Source organism: Pseudochaenichthys georgianus, chromosome 20, assembly GCF_902827115.2.
Source record: "Pseudochaenichthys georgianus chromosome 20, fPseGeo1.2, whole genome shotgun sequence".
In the NCBI taxonomy this organism is placed as follows: domain Eukaryota; kingdom Metazoa; phylum Chordata; class Actinopteri; order Perciformes; family Channichthyidae; genus Pseudochaenichthys; species Pseudochaenichthys georgianus.
The window spans coordinates 23,639,122-23,651,914 of NC_047522.1; positions in this window are offsets into that span (position 1 = coordinate 23,639,122).

Genomic DNA, 12,793 nt, shown 5'->3' on the forward strand with positions numbered 1-12,793 from the left:
GGAGCTTTGAGGACAGAGAAGACCATCGAAGGCCAGTGCCAGGAGAACAACACGTGTACAAAAGTGTCTGCCACGACATAATAGAACTCGCATCCAGAGGCTTCAATGCCAGGTAGTAAAAAGAGAGACAACCAGATGGTGTTTAGTTTGTATTCTTACCAAAGGAACATGTATAGTTTTTTTCTATGATGTCTTGCAGACAGATGAAGTGGGACTGGAGGCACTAATAGTGTTTAATACTGTCGAGTACTTACAGCACAATGTGCATGTGTATCCTTGAGAGTGTGCATCAGAACAATTCACTGACTAAACTCACCATCTGAACAAAAATAAATAATAAAAAGAGATGAGATGTTGTCATGACGCTCTGCTTCGCTTCCCTCCTCTCCTACAAACTGTCATTAAAACAAGACAGTGTGCTTTCAAACACGTCTGAAGCAGAGAGGAGAGAGTCGTCGAAGAAATGTCGATCCAGATATTTTCTTTTAAATGCAACAAGCTCAAATCTGTTCCAGCTACTCCACCTCTATGTTAGACACCGTGGGTGTTTCTCAATGTCGAGGAAGGATGCTCCAGAGCCACTATTTCAAGCATACTACGCCATCGAGTGCCGCCGAAGGACTGTTCCAATGTCCAGCATACTTGGAATTCTACCGAGGCCCGGCGTACTTCGTCGCGAGAAATTTCGAGGTCTTAAAATCCCCACAATGCTTTGCGCACGGACCGATTTCCAAATCTTTGGCCTCGCTTCTGAAGCAAGTGACTCGGAAGACATGTGCTACCAAGCAAGCGTCCTCGACATTGAGAAACGCCCAGAGAGTTCTGATGGATATTCCTGAGCAGCGTAGAATAAAGAAGTGAGAAAAAGCAAAGTAATGATTACCCATTCTCTGCCAGTCACACTTCAAACCCCTTCTTGCATTCAAGCAGGTTTCTCTCAGCATTAGGACATGTTAACAACCTTCTTTCGGCACATTTAGCTGCACACATGTCTACAAAGTGCACCAGGAAGTGCAGCTTTAACATAAGACGTCAGAAAAAGAGACAAAAGACAAAGGGAGAAGGAGGAAAAGTGATTATGCTCCAGCAGCCGGTCGGGTATGATTAATCTGACGCACTGTATATCTGGTTCAGGTGCCGAGCCTCACAGAAGGAAGATGGAACTGGGGGTTTTGCCCAATGGCTATTATAATGACTCTAATCCAATCTGTCATACCTTACCCCGCAAGATGTGACTGAACATTGTAGCTGCCTCCATTTGTTCATGTGAAAATAAGAAAACGTACAGGAGAGAAACCTCCCGTTCCCACACTTAATTAGCACATCTCGTCAGGTGTTGAGAGACTCCCTTCGGACTCAGGCACTTACTCAAAAAGTCTGCAAATTCAGCCGGGATGGAGAAGAACATCCACTTCGCATCTAGCATGTCCAAAATCCAACACTGTATGTCGCAGCTCTCGTTTCATCAGAGCGATCGATGTTTCTATCGGGCTGATTAAGGATTGATTTTCAGTCCTAAGTGAAGAACAGCGAAGTGTAACGGGGAAGTGACTATTAAACATCGACTTTACTCACTTTCGTTAGGCCAATTTAGGTTTTTGGAGGGCTTGATATAGTCATATTGTTCAATTTCAATGACATGGGTACAAAAAAAGCCTAGTTGATACGAAATGAAGCGTGGTCACGGGTTTGGTTTGAGACCAAGATGAATATCAATCAAACTGATATCTCACACTGATCAAAAGGACAGTATCGACCTGAAATTACTGTGCTGTGGTTTCGGAGCGAGTACGAGTACTGGACGTTATATCTGAAAATATTCTTATCTTGATGGTTTGTATGTGTTATACTGCACAAGATAGATCGTTTTGAGAAGGTTGGTTACAGGTCAAAAACATATAGAATTGAAAGGAAAGGTAACTGTAAATCAGGGGTGTCAAACTCAAGGCCCGGGGGCCAAATCCGGCCCGCGACTTCATTTTATGCGGCCCCACAAGAGCTTGCAAAGAATATAATATGTTTATTATACGGTTACATGCTACTTTACAGAAGCACGTTGCCCATAAACTACATGTCCCACAATGCATCTCAAATTTGCCTTTTTTCTCAATTTGCCTTTTTCCTTCAAAATATCCTTTTTTTCTTAGAATTGGCCTTTTTCTCAAAATGTTACTTTTTTTTCAAAATGTCACCTCTTTTTTTTTTCAGAATTTGGCTTTTCTTTTTAAATAATTTTGTGACATGCACACTGAAGAGACTTGGAATTATTTGCCCAAGACTTCTGCTTTCAGATGTATCTGAAAATAATCCAATGCAGAGGCAATCATGTAATATAATAAATTACGTTATATATATTAAATATTTATATATGTATTTTTATATTGTCTTAAAGATACAACCGGCCCTTTGAGTGAAACCATAACGCTGATGTGGCCCTTTATGAAATTGAGTTTGACCCCCCTGCTGTAAATGAAGAATGTAAGGACTATTTCTTCTAGCATATGATGGTTTGTAAATCAATAAACTCATGTCGAATTAATATTGAGAGTCAAGCTGTTGCCTTTTTGTACGTAGACGTGTAAAAAGCGGAATTATGTACAGAAACACGTTGAGTTCCTGCTCCCTATGTTGGTGTAGGAAATGCAATCAATGTTGGTGAATGGAAATGAATGAGAGAAGTAAATGTCATGAAAACAATATGCAACTATAATATTTATGATATAATACAGATACAATATATATATCATGCATGTCTGTACCATATTTCATGAAAATACATCAAATAATTGTTGAGGTATTGAGAGAACAACATTTCCTTCCCTGAGGCTGCCAATACGGCCGGAAAAGCACGATGAAGTAGATTCTCTCCACTTCCTCCTCCTTTCCTCGGAGCTCTGGTTCAGTGCTTCTCCAGAGTCTGTGCGACAACGTTGTGTTTGTCCACCGTGTATACAAAGCTGCCAGTCCGGACACCGATGGACGCCGTTTTCTCTATTGTTATGCAGGAACAGCAATTAGGCGAGTCTCAAGGTCAGATGCAATGGCTTCCTTTCTAAACAAGACATCGACAAGCTGTGCTCGGAAGGTTTTAAAGTAATGGCTCAGGACTGATGAGACTTAGTGTAGTGGGGATGTGAGGCGGGTACTAAAAAGGAGACATTTGTAATACTGCATGCTGTTTAGTCCATAAAGTACAGAATGACGCAGCATTATATTTTTAGAAATGTCAAAAGCATCTCCTGTTTAATTCACTATCTCTCTTCGCCCTGAACCAGCCTGTCACCTTGGACTAAATCTCACTTTAATTGGAAAAGGATAAACATGAAACGACATGCCCACTCAAATATAAAAATGATATCCTGCCTCGTGATTCTTTCCCCCACCCACCCCCACAACTTGAAAATTCATCAGCAAAGGGAACGGAAATGGGACCTGTCAGAATATCCATCATCGTTGTCAGAAAAATCCCATCTGTATTCATCAAAAGACGCGGGGCAAAATGTGAACCTGCTTATCATCCCTCATGGGTCGCCTATAAGGGTCACTTTTTAAAAGTCAAAGACCGGGTCTGAATGCTGAGATCGCGCCTATATGGAGCTAAATCCACAGGAACATACACGATGTATATGTTAAACACGATATACTGCAGTACTCTGGGGAAATAATGGTCTCAATTTGATCTATCTCCGTCCAAAGCCGCTGAAGAAGGATTTATTCCAGATCAAAACTCATCCAATCTGCTCCAGTCTTTTCATCAGCCATGCATTTTGAAGTTCATACAACTGAACTATGTTTATTACAAATGTCTGCCCTTCGTTTTCATCTGGTGGGTCATTTTAGAAGATCGTCTCAAAGCCCTGAGCGTAGTCTTTGTACTTCACAGCCACCCGTGCCCAAAAGCGCGACACAGTGAGATTGCCAGCCTGATTAAAGCTCGGGTGAACATCGGCACGGCCATTTCCGGGGACAAATTGGGAGATTGTGGATGAAGGAATGCAGGCTACGTCTCTGGAATCATTTCCCCTTGCTCTCAAAGCGCCCTGTGGGCTGAAAAGGGACAAACAAATTAGAAGTAGCCTCACAACGAGGGGTCAGGCATCTGCTGCAATCTCCCCCTCGTCAGTGTGTGGAAAAGAGGCCACTTTACATTCTGTAGCGTTCGTCTCCCCTGAGCAAAACATAAAGTCAAATAGCCACAGAATGACTTCCCTACGCCGACCTCTGCTGCGATGATACCTACTTACCTCCCGCAATTACTACCTTATTGACTTGCAAAACAATGTGCTGCAGCACTTACCCAGAGGAGAGAATCAGCGTGACTTAGTGGATTAGATGTAGAGGGCACTGCTTTGTTCTTTTGGGTGTTCAGTGTTTTCAACTTTGCAGGTGAAATAATGCACTTAGTGTCGGTTACATTAGGCGCTTTCACACCGGAGTATGCCAGTTCCGATAGTTCCTGGGATTTTGCGTTCACACCAAAAAGAGAACTTAGTTCATGAGAACTTTTACCCCCTTTTTAGTGCCTGCTAGAGAGGTGGTACTTTCCTGGGGAGAAAAAAGTTCCAATTTCTGATTGGCTGGGCGGATTGCAAACCACGCCCCGTATAACTCGGAAACGTTTTTCGAAGCCGCCATTTTATTTGCTGGCATTAGCATTATTAGCATTAGCATTATTAGCATTATTAGCATTATTAGCATTAACATTATTAGCATTAGCCCCGCGCACCAACGGAGAGAGACTAACTTATAGCAACACAAAAAAAAACATTGGAGCGGTGGAGAGATGAGGGGGTGTCGGGCTTTCTGCCGATTTACTCGGAAGCCAGTCCCCAACTCCGGGGACTTCCGGCCGGGGACTCCGCGTGGCAGTATACGCCGTGAAGGGGTTTGCGGCCTGCCAGTAAACCCAACGCTGAAGAAGAAGAAGTGACGTCAGCGGCTTCATTTGCGCAGGGAACTTATTCCGGTGTGAACGCGATCGGCTCTTAGTTCCATGGGGGAACTAAGTGCTGGGAACTAAGTGCTGGGAACTAAGTGCTGGGAACGGCAAAGTACTTGGTGTGAAAGCGGCTATTGTTTACCTGATACTCCGTCCAAAGTCAAATCAGTGTTATTTCCTAAATGGGAGGTGAGAAATTGAAGCATTCTTGCAAAATAGTTACAAAAACATTTAAGCTAAGCTACGTGCACTTTGGCTGGGAGTTGGGATGGGTAGTTTTCTTACTTTATAATAATAAGGACGATATGTTGTACCTATAACATCAACGTGGTGAAAGAAATGTGTGTTGTTTTCTAAAACTGGAGCCATTCAAGTGAATAATCACCGTTGAGCGGTTTTGTGCTGCATCATGCTCATTGGGAAAACCCAACTCAATACAATTAACCCCAAGCTGATTCTAGGTTCGCTAAATGCTGATTTCCCATTGTGACTGCTTTGCCTATTGCCAGATGGTGAAAAAGGCAGCTAGACGGGCTCCCTGTGTGTGTGCTGCCTCGTCCAGGAAGATGCTAAGTGTAGATTAGAGTGGGCACTTTGATTAGGTAAGGATTTTTCCGTCAGCTGAAGGAAAGGTACGGCACATCCCTCCTGCTGCTTACCCTCACGCTGATTAATGGCCCAGTCCCAGTCCCGTGAAAGATCGCTGAGGCCCGGGGAAACCTCCAGAGATGAGGCTCCCTGCCAATTACCTTCCTCAATAATGGCCGCTCGATACCTGAATGACAGGCATCCGCCTCGGAGGATCTGAGCGGAGCTGCTACGAAAGCTGAAGGCTTAATAAGTGGCATTCCCGTGTGGAAACATCTGCAGGTGGGTGTGAAATAAAACTGTAGTGATTTGCTTCTGTTGCGTGAAAGTGACAAGACAATACGGCTCGGTGATACAACTGGAGCAAAAGTAAACCATACAAATACTTTTTTACATTGATCATTAATAGAAGCCCTTCTCTTGCTTTGAATACAAATAAACCCACGATGTGTCGGCATGCAATACTCAATTTACGATACGACCCGAGCACATACAGCTTCCAGCGAATCATCATATGTCCTCAGAATAGCACACAGGAAACCATGTCTGAAGAGAGAAGAGAGATGAAAGGGAAAAGTAGGTCTGTGCTATTATTAATATTTCAAATAAATGGTGAGATATAATTGAAAGCACATATTAAGAAACTCCTCAGTCAATAACGAGCTCACGCAGGAGTATATAAAATAGGCTTCGTGATATACGGAGATATTGAATGACCTATATTGAGATTTTAGCAATGTCGCCCAGCCACACACACGTGCTTTACTTCTTGGGGGAAAGATATGAGCTTTCAAGGGCACGGAACAAGGACTTCAAACTGTGGCACCTTTGGAGAACTTGCCTCTGAGATGTGGCGGATAAGCGTCGGCTGAAAGGAGAGATTAGGAGCCCCCCCGCTCGCAGGAGAAGCCCCCCCCCCCTACATCCATTTTAATGGGAGACTTATTCAGAAGCCAGACCTGGAGTCGCGCTCGGTTCCTCCTCGTCGAGGAGTCACTCCCTGAGCGCTGACACGGTAGCCATTGTGGGCATCAAAAATACATTACTCGTCTGTCTGCTCGGCTTTCTCGGCTTATTGCCAGCGAACTAATTCACTGACATCACAGCGGCTCGTAGGCTCCATGAGAAGCAGGGCTGTGAAGTACTGAGCTACATCCCAGAGCAAAGTGAAGATAGCATACATGCTTGAAAGGTGACTGCAGGACAGCGCGTCAGTGTAGCAGACTAGGGTTGTGAGTATGAGCTGAAGCTAAGAGCACCCGGGTTGTTTTAAGGACATCAGGCGTGTACATGTCAAATACTGAATGTACATGGAGCAAAGATGTGAGGGTGTTGTGAAAGTACTGAGTGTCCTCCTCCAACGTGAGAGTAGCATGCTACAAAGGTATCGAACATGACAGGATGTGTGATGACCCAGAAGAGCATCAGGACTGCTTGAGGCAGATGATAGCTATGGGATTAACATGATGATTGAGCCTCTATGGAGAGAGACATCAAGCATGCTCATTTCTGACGTGGAGCTGATCTGAAGTAAACATTGAATACTGCTTTCTACTCCTCCATCTTGTGACTGTGTGACTCCCTCTCTTGGATATCAGCATGTGAAGGACTCTGCTCAGGAACTAGTCTCTGTATGTGATGACTCCTTCCCTTCTGGAGAGGATCAGAAACAAGGATCCTGAGGTTGAAGCTCAAGCCGGAGACGAGTGAGAGTTAACATTTTTAAGTATTCAGAAAAAGTCTGAATTTCTCAAAACGTGGAGATTTTGAGAAAAAAAGTCAGATTTTTGAGAAAAAAAGTCAGATTTTTGGGGGATTTTGAGAAAAAGTCAGATTTTTGAATAAAATGTCAGAATTTTGAGAAAAAGGCAGATTTGTTCCAGAAAAAGTCAGATTTTTGGGGAATTTTGAGAAAAAGCCAGATTTTTGGGGGATTTTGAGAAAAAGTCAGATTTTTGGGGAATTTTGAGAAAAAAGTCAAATTTTTGAGAAAAAAGTCAGATTTTTGAGAAAAAAGTCAGAATTTTCAGAAAAAGGCAGATTTTTGGGGGATTTTGAGAAAAAAGTCAGAATTTTCAGAAAAAATCAGATTTTTGGGGGATTTCGAGAAAAAGTCAGGATTTTGAGATTTTGAGGAAAAATTCAGGATTTTGAGAAAAAGTCAGAATGTTGCGAGTTGTGTACATGACAGGATGTACTGCTTTCTACTCCTCCATCTTGTGACTGTGTGACTCCCTCTCTTGGATATCAGCATGTAAGGACACTGCTCAGGAACTAGTTGATGCTCTGTATGTGATGACTCCTTCCCTTCAGGAGAGGATCACAGATACATGGATCCTGAGGTTGAAGTTCAAGCTGGTGACCAGTGATTATTTCCTAACAGAGGGGTTCACAAAGCTCATCTACAATTCACTATCAGAAAGTTTAGTTATTGACGTCTTTTGGGTTTTGATGCTGTTCTTCTTCTAGCGATCAATCCTGACCCAAAATCTCATTAATTGCTTTTCTATAGAGCTGCTTGAATCCTGCTTCCCTGAGAGTGGGAACATCCGATCCTACGGGGCCAACAGAGTATCTTAAAATCGATCCCAAAGACACTGAAGCCGTAATGTCTCTGTGATAACATCAGCAAAAAGGTGGTAATTGGAAATGATAAAGACTTGCCTTCCTCTGTCCAAAGGTTTGTCTCTACCTGCACATCGCTTTAGCACTTCTATGCTATTTCCTGGCTATTGGAGAAAGCACCTAGGTGTAGAACGGTGCTTTGGAAATACAGAAAAGCAACGAAAGACGATGAATGCATTGGAGGTTTTCATTTCATTCATAAAACCAAAATCCTGTTCCTGTATTATACGACCGTTTTTAATGCTGAGAGTTATTTACTTGCTTCTGTGTGATGTTAAATGTCTGTTTCCTGGTCTCATGTTTTGCACTGATGTTGAAAATGGAGCTGCTGGGATGCAAGAAAAACGCCGAACTTGATGTGACGTATTATCCTTTTCTATAGAATCATTCTTTTTGCAGCTAAAAATGCGGGAAATGTTTGTCAACGTCAAATAACCATTTTATTCTTACATCCTTCTGCCAAAGAAATTCTTTGAAAGAAGGACAAAAAGATGTACTAAACTCTCAGCTCACACAGCCAATTAGAATCCAATCCAATCCACTTTATTTATATAGCACAGTTTAAAAACAGAGGGTTTGCCAAAGTGCTTCACACTAACATAACATTATAATAAAATATAATATTACACGAATAGATAAAAAAAAAGCACACATAAGAATAAATACAAGGCACATAAAGGCTATGGACAGACAGTGAAAGCATACGAATAGGTATGACACAGCTCAGACTGGCTGGTAAGCGAGGGGAAAGAGGTGGGTTTTTAGGCGGGACTTAAAAGCTTCAAGAGTGGGCGACAATTTAACAGGTCGTTCCAGAGCCTGGGGGCTACCGATGAGAACGCTCGGTCTCCCCTGGTCTTTCTCTTTCTTCTTGGGACTACAAGCTGATCAGCCGACCTCAAAGCCCTTGAGGGGGTGTGCACCTGCAAGAGGTCGGAGATGTACTCTGGGGCCAGCCCATTAAGAGATTGAGCAAAGGACGGCAACAATCGGCCCCTGTCGAATTATCTTTCTCATTTCCTCTTCTCAACACACACACATGTTGCTCACAGCCCATCTCGCGCGTCCTCTCCTTTAAGACATGACTCCTGTATGTTGTGGAGGACTTATGTCTTCTTCAGCTCACACGGGCACATAACTGATCGGAGCACGAGAGATGAAGGAAATCACAACAACGGGGACGTACGGGATGTCTCGGAAAGGGCGGCAGTGCATCTGGTGTGTCACACAACCGGAGTGTGGAGATATTTCCAGACATGAGCGCTCACTGGCCTCTGCCCCGCAACCTTCCCCCACAGAACAGCTATTTGCTCTGCTGTATTATTCTGGATGTAACGTTAACTTTCAGGTCTGTTCTTGTACCGCTAACACTCACCAATTCATCAAGTTAGACATTCTGTTCAGATTTATTTCTCTGTCCCCTCGGCAAAAAATGGATTGGCAGAAGAGCGTTCATGTTCAAAGCCTCAACCGACTGGAATACTTTACCTGCTGCTATTAGATCTCTGTCATCATTGGGTTTGTTTAAACATGCTTTGCTATCTCACTTTCAACTGGTCTGCACTGGTTATAACTGATATTGATGAAACTGATATTGATGAAACTGATATTGATGAAACTGATTTGCTCGACTGTCTCGAATTGTAACGATTGTGTGCATTGCTTGAATTTCACTTAACAGACTGTATGTGGTTTGTCTTGTGTGTCATGTTTTGCTTTTTGTTTATGTCTGTCTGTAAGTTGTTGCTATTGTCGGGACCCCCTTGAAAACGAGATGGTTTATCCCAATGAATAACATTTCGATATATATAACACAGGGAATATAATCTACAAGAGGCATTTCATTCTGACTAACTACTGCCTGTGCATGCCCGGTGAAATCAGACTACACGGGGTGCGTCTCACTTCGGTTAAATGGATTCCTTGCGTCCCTCACTTGCGTCGTTTCCCTGCGTCTAGTCCCTCCCACCAAGGAAGCAAGGAGAGACGCAAGGAAACCACGAGAAGCAGGGAAATGAGTTTCAAGAGCAATGGGACGTCGTTTCCTCCGGAGCGTCACGTGAAGCGACGTCCGTTTGTGACGACGCCGCACAGCTGATCGTCTGACAGCAGCCAGATCAGTGCATGCGCTGCGTCGTCCAATCAGTGAGCGATACACAGTAAGGGGGCGGGGCGAGTGTCTGAGGATTTCCCCGGAGGATGGTCTGGTGGTTCCTCGATCCTCCAGCACAAATAAGGCCACTGGGACGTTACTCAAGATGGCGCAGACAAATCAACTTCCGGTGAGACCGAGAGCGAGGAAATGAGAAATAAGAGAAGTGAAACGCACCCGTGGAGGGATTGTAGTACTTTTGAATTAGCATACAAAGAACACTTTGTGGGCAGAATACTAATGTGTTTTTCAGAGTAATGGGACAAGCGTACGTCTTGGCCCATGGGCTCAACCGAGCAGGAGAAGAAGAATGGGTACGGAGAAAGTATTTAATTGTGTTCAAACGGCTGGAAGGTGAAAAGAAAATGCCCATTATCTGTAATGTGGTAACGAGAAAAAGTGGATCAAATGGAGTACTTCCAGATTCAAAGAAAACATATATTAGTAAGTCGTATGTTTTGAGAAATGTAATTGTCTGAAATACATTCAGCAATAATTCAAAAGGGAGTTATTTCTGTTAATTATATCAATTAAAATGTGCTTGAAATGTCAAACACTTATTCAGCATCTAAATGGTTCAAGCCCTAAAGAAGTGGTAATTACGTGCAATTAGAGCATATGCTTGCATTGAATCCGGGTTTGTGTATAAATGATTGCTTTCTGACGGTAGCTCTCCTATATTTAACACCTCATCCCACAGGGGGCATGTCATGGCGCCAGCAGCACCACAAGAAACAAAAATGTCAGAATGAGCATTTTTCCACTTCTGGTTCCAAAAAGTCAACGGATTCTCGAACATGAACAAGTTATCAAGACTTTTGTCACGTTCTGTTCTACGACAAAAAATACCCCGCATGTGAATGTCCAAACCTGTCAGAAAAACATTGATTGCTAACAAGTGACTAAAATACGATTACTAAATGTTTAGAATACAATGCCTTTAGCGTAACGATGGCGATGTGCAGCCATGCGACTTTGGTATCGTTTGTTCATAGCCTAATGTTAGCGTTTTGCTTCTGTGGATTTGCTTGGTGTGGTGAAAACAAGCGAAAGACACGTCTCTGTTTCGTTCTCTGACATAAAACCTCTCAAACTCAATTCCACCTTGAGCTTAGAGGTGCAATGTGCAGCCATGCAACCTGATGAAGTACTTTCGGCTGTTCTGTACGTTTGCCATCTATGCTAGAAAATCACAAGTGGTGTTTATATGTGAAGTTTATCCAGCTGAATGAAAAGAACGTGTCTTATTTTCGAAATCAATACATAAATCCTTTTGCTTTTCGTCTAGAGAGTCCTTGTGATGCTAATTTGTGGGTCAATCTGCAAAAACACGTCTTCCCTGCACCACTCTACAGCCTCATGCTACAACAGCGTTGAATAAAATCACTTCAACTGATTCTGACGTGTGTGTGGTCTAGCATTCCTATACTTGTGGGGACCTAAATCTGTTTACAAAGTCACGTGTGGGGACTCGCCTCCCTTATAAGTCTCCAGGAAATGCATGTAAGTCAATGTAATGTCCCCTGAAGTGATGTATACATGGTGTGTGTGTGTGTGTGTGTGTGTGTGTGTGTGTGTGTGTGTGTGTGTGTGTGTGTGTGTGTGTGTGTGTGTGTGTGTGTGTGTGTGTGTGTGTGTGTGTGTGTGTGTGTGTGTGTGTGTGTGTGTGTGTGTGTGTGTGTGTGTGTGTGTGTGTGTGTGTGTGTGTGTGTGTGTGTGTTAAAATGTGCAGTGGTAGGCCTGCTATTCTGAGCAACCACTCCCCTCCTGGATAAAGGAGCGCCTTACGGCCCCACAGTCTGACATGTCACTGTTTATTATCAGTGTAAAACCAGGGCGTGGTGGTCCGACATCACAGCCAGTCTCATTGAAGGATTAAGAGTTGTATAAATATTTAACGCTACACTAATCAATACTTTAATATGGATCAATTGACTACGAAAGAGTGTATACACCAACTATACAGATTAATTTAGCCTTTTTAGCCCATTTTGAAGTTATTAATAAACTAAATAACTGGATGTTTCTCTCAAAAGACACAAAACAAGGCTAGATTGGATTATATTTGTTCTCTATTTGGCCAGAAAATGAATCAAAATGCTTCCTAGTAGTGAATACAACTATGATGACAATTTCATCAGCTTGATATGATGCCCTCAGGTAATCAAAAAGAAAAGAAAACACAACTTAAATGATTTGTCTTTGCATGGCAACATGTAGTTTGTGTTATGCATGTCAATATGTTTCTGTATAGTAGATGGTCTATTATCGAGTATTCTAATTAATTATGTATATTTTATGTTGTGTATTCATTGGATAGTCTATTCATATATGTCTTTCTCTGCTATATATGTATATATTTTCTGTTTATTTTGTATATAATTCTCATGATGTTAAATTCAACATAAAATAATCCAAAATATGACAAAAAATAACAGGATGGGAAACTGAGCATGGCTTAATACGGAAAAGGGCAATAAAGGAAGCAA